Source organism: Mastomys coucha, unplaced genomic scaffold (assembly GCF_008632895.1).
Source record: "Mastomys coucha isolate ucsf_1 unplaced genomic scaffold, UCSF_Mcou_1 pScaffold3, whole genome shotgun sequence".
Classification (NCBI taxonomy): Eukaryota; Metazoa; Chordata; class Mammalia; order Rodentia; family Muridae; genus Mastomys; species Mastomys coucha.
This window is the reverse complement of record NW_022196909.1, coordinates 56,664,595-56,673,784: the sequence shown is the minus strand read 5'-3', so window position 1 is coordinate 56,673,784 and position 9,190 is coordinate 56,664,595.

The following is a 9,190-nucleotide window of genomic DNA, read 5'->3' as shown; positions in this document are numbered from 1 at the left end:
GGAAATCAGTTTGGCAGTTCCTCTGGAAATTGGACATAGTACTACCGGAGGACCTGGCTATACCACTCATTCAGTATTCTATCTCCCTATATACTTACACACTTGTAAGCAGACACTGGTAGGCTAAAATCCAGATGTTAACCTTGATATTAACCTGAAAGAAATTACTGAATGTTTGCACCTCAAAATACCAGCATCAGCATTATAATTCTGAACGTTTTATGATAACTTGATATTTTAAATGTGCCATAGGGCTGGTGAAACAGTTTTGTAGAGAAAGATATGAGCTGGCACGCCTAATGAGCTAAGCTCAATTTCCTGGATATTTAGATGGAAAGGTAATCAACTCTTAAAAATTGTATTCTGATATTTACATGTGTGATGTCACACACACACAAACACACACACACAGACACACAAACATACACACACACATGCACAGAGAGAGAGAGAGAGAGAGAGAGAGAGAGAGACAGACAGACAGACAGACAGACAGACAGACATGGGCACACAAACACATGTACTATGCAAATGTAATGATGATAATAAAGAAAACAATATATGTAGTACATACATTTTCTGATGCTGCCCAGGTCATTCATTTATTAATGCTGTCTTTCACTTTTCCTGATTCTTTCTCATTTCTTATTTTCAAGTTCAAATAATATTCTCATTGACAATTTGCAGGTGTGTTTTCTGGCAGCTATCAACAACCAAAAGTTCCTGTTGTGGGGCTCATCAATTCTGGAATTAAAAGAATGTATTAATTCATTGGGAATTTTATAAATGAATTTGATCATTTTCACCTCTCACTGCTCTATGTAATTTCTCTTATATCTATTTCCCAACATCATTTTAGCCTCCCAACATTGTGTCTCTATGTTTTAAAATATATCTCATTGAATATCTTAATACTTCTATACACTCACATGTATAGGACCATCTGCCAAAGCTTAGTTCATCTCTCAGGGACCAACCAACCCTTACGGACAATCAATTCTCCCATTCCCAGAAGCTATCAACTCTCAATCATTTTCCACCAAAAAGAAGGATTTGTGAGATATCTGCAGCCTTCTTGCCAGAATTTTAATAGCTTGATCTTGTTAAGGTTTTTGCAAACAACCTCAGCTGTAGTACGGTAGTCAAATCATTTCTAGAAGACATTGTTTTTCATAAGTCTTTCCAAATCTGTTATTCTTACAAATTTTCTGCAATGGTCTCTGAAATATGGGGTGATAAGTTGGTCAGGCAGAGGTATAGATGTCCTATTTGTGTCTGAAATGTCATCTTTGCACTTCAACCAATTGTGAGTTTTTAAGTTAAACACTGTCCACAGAGTTTCTCTGATAAAGATTTAGAGCTGCCGTATCAGGTGAGTATAGAGATATGACTTTAAAGGACAGTTTTTATTCTGTCCCTTTAGAAGAATAACAGCAGCATGTCCCATGAACTTCACAGCCATGAACTATTGGCCAAATTTACAGTCTTAACATATGTGTTTCTGGAGCAGCCACATCCACTGGAAATGGCAAAAACAAGGAAGCCAACAGAGATGTTGGACACAGTTCCATCCAAGCTGAATCAAATGCTGCAATCACTGAATGTCTCTTACTTTTAGGTTTTGGTCTCTGTGTGTTGCATTCTTGATTATTGGGGACTGCTTTCTATAATGGCTGTATCAATTTGCACTCGCATCAATAGTGTATGATGATCCATGTTCTCCACATCTTTGCCAACATTTGTTATATTTTTCCTTTTGCTTGTCTTTTCTCATTTTTTAGTGGTTTGTCAACATATGATTACTCCATGTAGGCTTGGCTATATTGGGACTCACTCTGTAGACCAGGATGCTCACAAACTCAGAGAACTGTCTGTTAGTCCCTCCCAAGTGCTGGGATTCAAGGCATGTGTGACTGTGAAGCCTCTCAAAGTAGTTTTAATTTGCATTTCTCTGATGGCCCTTATAAGGTGAAGACTTTGAAAAATATTTCTTGGCTATTTGTACTTTTTCTGATAATTCTCTGTTAAGCTCTATATCCCACTTTTAACTGTGTTGTTCATTTTCTTGGTGTTTTAGTTTTTTGAGTGTTTTTTATATTATAGACACCAATCTTGTCATATTAACAGCTGGAAAAGATTGTTTCTATGGGCTGCCTCTTAGTTGATTAACAGTTTCCTTTGCAGGAGAGAAGTTTTTTAATTGAATGTAATCCCACTTCTTCATTGTTGGCACTATTCCTGGGAAACCCAAACTCTGATTAAGAAATCCCTTACTTAAACCTATAACCTGAAGTGTACTACCTGTGTTTTTTTTTTTCTAGAAATTTCAGAATTTTAGGATTAACACTGAGTTCTCTGTTGCATTTAGAAATTGTGTACAGATTGGAGAGAATAATTAAGATTCATTCCTCATTCATAGATAACAAATTTTCCCAACATTTGTTAAAGATTCTGTATCTACCCTAATGTGTACAATTTTACATCTTTTTAAAAATTCTGTTGACTGTATGTGTGTGCACTTATATCTGAATATTTAATTCTATTCCATTGATTTCCACTTCTATTCTTTTTATTATTGATTCTATATTTTAACTTGAAATCAGGAGTAGCAATACATATATCCAGTAGTGTTTTCATTGTTCAGAATTGTTTCATATATCTGCTGCCTTTTGTGCTTCCACATACATACTAGATTTTTTTCTGTACAGAATTGCATTGGAATTTTTATAGGTACTGGATTGAATCTATGATTTTGGTTAGATGTCTGTTTTCATATAAGCCACACCAATATAACTGTATGAGAGTTCTCTCTATCTTGTGGCATTTTCTTCAGTTTTTTCCCTCTAGTGTTTTAAAGTTGTTTGAGGATTTTATTTACTTGGTTAGGTTTTTTGTAACATATTTTTTTGAGACAATTGTGGGTGAAATTATCTCCTTGATTTATTTCTCTGATCTGTGAGCTTTGGAGGAAGGAAGTGAATAAATATTCTGTTCATGGCTGAGCACTCCCACCAGGGCTGAGGATTCTCCAACCAGAGCTGTGTACTCCCACCAGGGCTCAGGGAGTCCTGAGCACTCCAACAATCATTGTTTTTTTTCTTTTCACCTCAAGCAGCTGTAAGTCTTCATATTTATTAACCATCATTCATTTAATAATAATAATAAAAAAGGCTTCTGTGATGTGTGGTGAAACCTGTACTGAACTGATACTGGTATAAAGATTAGAATTTAGGAGACAAGTTGATACTATATCAAATTAGCAAAATAATAAAAGTAGGATTTCTATAATGCGATTGACAGGTCTTAGTTTACAGTACCAGGCATGACTTTTCGTTTGTGTAGTGTTCCTTAAATGGAATCAGTTGGTGGTTGGTTACAGCCTAGAATATTCATGCCATTATTGCATATCTTGTCATATCCTGGACATATCTTGCTAGGTTGATTATCACTGAGACTACAGAGTTTATAACTAGGTAAAATGCTAATGACTTTTCTCCTTAAATAGGCTTTATAGCATCCTTGGCACTACAAATACTAGTTAGAAAGATTCCTGGGCATATTAATAGAAAATCAATTCCTATAAAACTGGAGAAAATGTTGTTGGTCTTTAATTGGACTTTTTACACTCAAAGTCTATCTTTTAAAACTCCCGAAGGATTTAAATATGATCAACTTTCAATCACCAACTTGATTTAAATCAAGAAAAATCATTAAATCAAAATTTTAACAGGGAAGAAAATATTAATTCAAGTTGAGACAAGTGAAGGTATCTGTTTTCTACAACAAAACCAAACTAAACCAACCAACCAACCAATCAATCAATAAAACAACAAACAAAATATAAAACAAAACAAACAACCTAAACCTAAGTTAAAGGTGGTGCCTGATAGAAGAGGGATAACAGGTTTTTATTAATATCCATTACCAGAGACAATGTGATCTATTAGCTATGCAAGCATATACTTCCTTCTTGGAGTGCATTTGCAACCATGGATATTTCAGAAAACTGAATTCTTGCCAATCCTTGTGGAATTTGTCTCCCATCTCTATGCCTAATGACTTGTCCAAACTAAGTTTTACATTTCCTAAGTAATAGAATACTTGGACTATCCCAGGGGCACAACTCCATTATTTCAGTAATCACATTGTCAGGAAGCTGTGAAAATCTTTGTAAGGGTCTTGTTTCCTTTTTTTTTTTGCTTGTAAGCTTCATCTCTAGAAATAAACACATTTATAAAATAGAGTTTCTTTCCTTCCCTTTGTACTCTGTCTAAGAATTTTCCATAATTCTCTGGTTTTTGTTATTTTCCAATCTAGTTGAATTTCTAAAATGAGAGTAGATTGTACTAAGAGGGTGATTATTCTTTATGATTATAGTTAACTACTTCATTTTCCCCACTAGGTTTTCTATTGTTTAATAATTTAGAATACAAATACACCACTTTATGCCACATAAAAGTTTAAAATTTATATACATCAAATCAATACAAGACAAAATGAATAATTACAAAAATTAGAAAAGGCACCATCATTTTAATTTTGCCTTGAATTAAACTAATAGTTTTAATAGATTTATACACACATATATTATACTATATATTAATTGTACTTCAGGTTTACTAAGAAATAGCATTTGAAAATAGCAAAAGTCATCTAGAGTAAAAGAGGAAATGTATATTTATATTTTTTAAGTGAGAAATATTTCCCATAGGCTCAAGCATTTAAACATTTGATTCTCCAGTTGGTGATGCTATTTTTGGAAGTTTAGAACTTGTGGTACTGTTGGGGGAACCATGTCACTGGGATTGGGCTTTGAGAGTACACATCTTGGCCTACTTTAAGTTTGCTCTTTCTACTTCATGTTTATGGTAAAAGTTATAGCATTCCAGCTTCTTATATTTGCCCCCATGCCTGCTGCCATGTTTCCCTGGCATGATGGATTCATTCCTCTGGAACTTTCAACCCAAATATATGAAAGTCCAGCCTCAGTATGGGTTCTGAGAAAGGTGAGAATGGGAGTGGAGCTAATTCAATAATGACTCAGAGTCAATAGTGGATGCAAGCTTTCAATTCAAGTGCTTTCTGTCTACCCAAGGATTCTTATCATTCTTCCTTCTCCTCCCTTCTTGATTTTTTCTTTACATTCTCTTTCCTTCTCCCTTCTCATTTTTTCCCTTTACCCTTTTCATTCTCCTGCCTTCTCATAAACAGAAAGCCTGAACCCAGTCTTTTATTTACTAAAGTTACATCATCAAGGATTTGACTATTGTTAATATTTTTTTAGAAATTCTTAAATTACATAAATTCTGTGAGTCCTGGATCAATTGCCCAACCCCTGCTTCCTTAAAGCAGAAGCTAAAGACAAAGCAAAAACACATCTCCTTATAGCTTTTACACACAGGTTCTTCACAGGTAGCTGGGCGTAGTGCTTGCGGTCTCCTGGTAGAGCAGACAGCAGTCTTTGGTAACTGCTTTCAGGTAAGAACAGAAAGATGACAGACTACTAGGGTTAAAATAATTTCTTACAATGTTTTAAATTTAATGCAAGTAAATTGGCTAGCTCTCTCTAATATCTCTCTAGGCACTGTCATTTCCAATCCTTTAAGTAGCTAGGAAGACAAAGTACTAACTTTTTATATGCTTATGTATCATCTTTTAATTCTCTGATCTTTGTTGTCTGTTTTAGCTATTCCATGGCCTCATGTGCTTTCCTTCTAATTCTGTTTATTTCTAGATCATATACAAGCCTTTCTCCCATAAAATAAACCCATCTATCATTTGCTTGTTTTTTAAATAGATTCCTTCTTTTCCTAACCATACCTTTTCTTCTTCAGACCATTTTAACTCTCTATCCTTGATGTCCTCAAGTTCACCCTGGCTAACTAAATGCAGCAGTCATTTGACAGGAGGGTACATGTATCTCCTTGTGATTCCAAATTCAAGGCCAAGTCTGACAACAAACTATTTCTACAATGGATCATGTAGGCTTTTTTTGGCCTCTGTGGTTATGCTTTAGGACCTTTCCCAGGGCCCTAAAAGCCAAGAGGAAGGTCTATTCCTTGTCCTCCACAGCCTTATGACCACCTCCATTCCTCATTCCTGTTTCATTTCTGTTTCAAACCACATCTGTTTCACTTCTTATGGAGTAATTAGCTCTGAGTAAAGGGGAAAGTATATTCCTCAGAAAGAGAAATTGAAAGTAAAATAAAAGAGACAGCAGATCAGTTTCAGGGCAACAGCAACCATCAGCATACGCTAGGATGAAGGGTATGGCAATGTGCCAGGGTCAGACACGGTGTCACACCTCCCCGTAGGCAGCCATGCCAAACCAGGCACAAATAAACTCTACTTTAAGTTGCTTTGATCATGCTGTTTAGTACAGCAGCAGGAAAGTAACTAATACCTGTATTCTTCTATTTTATGATACCTGCTGTACTTTGTATTACCAGCATCTAGTTTTTTGGTACTCTGGTTTTCATTAACATGTACATGACTAATATTATCTGAGCCATGTGTGCTCTTATAACTTGAAATAATATCTTTAGTATCAGAAGCATGGGCGCACCTGTACGCCTTGGAGCTCAGCCCATAGCAAGATTTACATGTCATGTTGGTGATACTAGAGATGTGTGAACTGACTGGAGCTGTGTTACCAGGAAAAGACTTGCACAGGTTCAAAGTGTTTAAAAATTCCAGTCCACAACCAGGAAGAACTCTTAATGCCCACCCCTACTGAGAAGCTGGTGGTAACTGATGACTGCCTAAAGACAGACACTTTATTGGAGCAAGTTGACTGAGGGTAAGCTGCCCGACTCCCAGTGCAGGGCTGAAATAGTAGGCTGGTTTTGCTTTTGATTTTTTTAAGGGGACATGGTGTGGTGAGGGAAATATCTTCGAGGACAATGTGAGCGGCACAAGGGGTATGTGAATATATCTAAGATGTAGAGAAGAATTTGAGAAGTACAAGGGGTGTGTGGATAAGTCCAAGATGTGGTGTATATAGGTATAAACTTTTGAGAGATAAATATCTCTTAATATTTTGCTCCAAACAAAACAAAGGAGTACTGGCATTAGCTCTTTTTTGAAAGTAGTAGAATTCTGTGCTAAAACTCTTGTCCTGTGTGATTTTTGGTTGGGAAATTTTAATGACTGCAACTATTTTCTTCGGGGTTCTAGATTTATTTAAATTGTTTTATCTGATCTTGGCTCTGGTAAGTGGTATCTATAGGGAAATGTATCAATATGTTTTAGATTTTCCAATTTTGTGAAGTATAGATTTTTAAAGTGTGAACTAATTACTCATTGAACACCCTCAGTGTGTGTTGTGATGCCCCCTTTATTTCTGACTTTGTTAATTATCGTAATCTTTATGGTTTTTAGTTAGCTTAGGTGTTTGCATTTTGATTTTCTTGAAAAAAACATTTTTTGTTCCAATGATTCTTTGTATTGTTCTTTTTGTTTCTATTTTATTGATTTCCGCTATCAGTTTGATTATTTCCTGCCATATGCTCCTCTAGTTTGTGTTTGCCTCTTTTGTTCTAGAGTTTTCAAGTGTACTATTAAGTTGCTAGTATAAAATCTCTCCAATTTCTTTTCTGAGGGCACTTAGTGATATGAACTTTCCTCTTAGTACTGAATTCTTAGTGTTCTGTATGTTTGGGTATGTTGTGCATTAATAATTTTCACTGGGTTCTAGGAAGTCCTTAATTTCTTTCTTTATCCATGAGTTTGTAGGCTTTCTGTTGTTTCTGTTGCTATTGAAACCATTTTAATCCATAGTGGTCTGATAAGAATGCAGGGAACTTTTTAAATTTTATTGTGTCTGCTGAGACTTGCTTTGTGACCACTTATGTGCTTAATTATGGATAATGTTTTAAAGACACTGAGAGAAGATGTGTTCTTTTGTGTTTAGGTAAAATGTTCTGTAGATATTTGTTAGATCCATTTTGTTCATAGCATCTGTTAGCTCCAGGATTTCTCTGTTTAGCTTTTGCCTGGATGATCAGTCTATTGGTGAAAGTGGACGTCGAAGTCTTCCCTATTAATGTAAGGGTCAACATATGATTTGTGCTTAATATTGTTTCCTTTACAGACATAGGTGCCTTTGTTTTTGAGGAATAGATGTTAAGAACTAAAAGAATATCTTGCATCATCAAGCACTTCCTGATATCCACAATAACATCGGGTTTGGTGGCTGTATATGGGATGGATCCCCAGGTGAGGCAGTCTGGATGACCTTTACTTCAGTCTCCACTCCACACTTTGTCTCCGTATTTACTCCTGTGAGTAGTATTTTGTTCACCCTTTTAAAAAGCACTGAAGCACCCACATTTTCCTTTTCCTTTTCTTAGGCTTCATGTGGTCTGTGAATTGAATCATGGGTATTCCGAACTTTTGGGCTAATATCCACTTATCAGTGAGTGCACACTGTGTTCATAGAGGCAGGGGGAGGGGTTATGAGATGGGGGAGAAGTTAATCAAACTTCTGCAAACCCTTCCTCCAAGGGGAGACCTGGAAAGGGGAAAACACTTGAAATGTAAATAAAGGAAATATCCAATTTGAAAAAAAAAAAAGAGCAAGATTATCTTGGTGGACCTTTCTTAGGAGGAGTATAAAATGTCTTTCCTATACCAGTTTGTTTCTTAGGTTCACTTACTTCGAAAATATTTTTCTAACCCTTTAATCTGGAAAAAATGTTTATCTTTGATATTGAGGTATATTTCTTGCATGTAGCAGAGAGATGAATCCTGTTTTGGTGTCCATTCTGTTAGTCTGTGTCTTTTTATTGGGGAATTGAGTCCATTGATATTGAAAGATAACAATGATTAAGGATTGATAATTCTTGGTATTTTGTTGTTTAGTGACTGTAGTAGTGGTTTCTGTGTGTGTTTTATTTGAGGGTGTTTTTTTGTTTTGTTTTCCAGTTTTGTTGGTGTGAGATCATTTATTTCCTGTTCTCATGGGAGTAGTTAACCTCCTTGGATTGGACTTTATTTCCTAGAACCTTCTACAAAAATGGATTTGTGGATACGTTTGGTTTAAATTTAAATTTATTTTATTTTCTCCATCTATGGTGATTGAAAGTTTTACTGGCAGCTGGGCAGTGGTGACACATGCCTTTACCCTAGCACTTGGGAGGCAGAGGCAAGCATATTTCTGAGTTCGAGGCCAGCCTGGTCTACAGAGTGA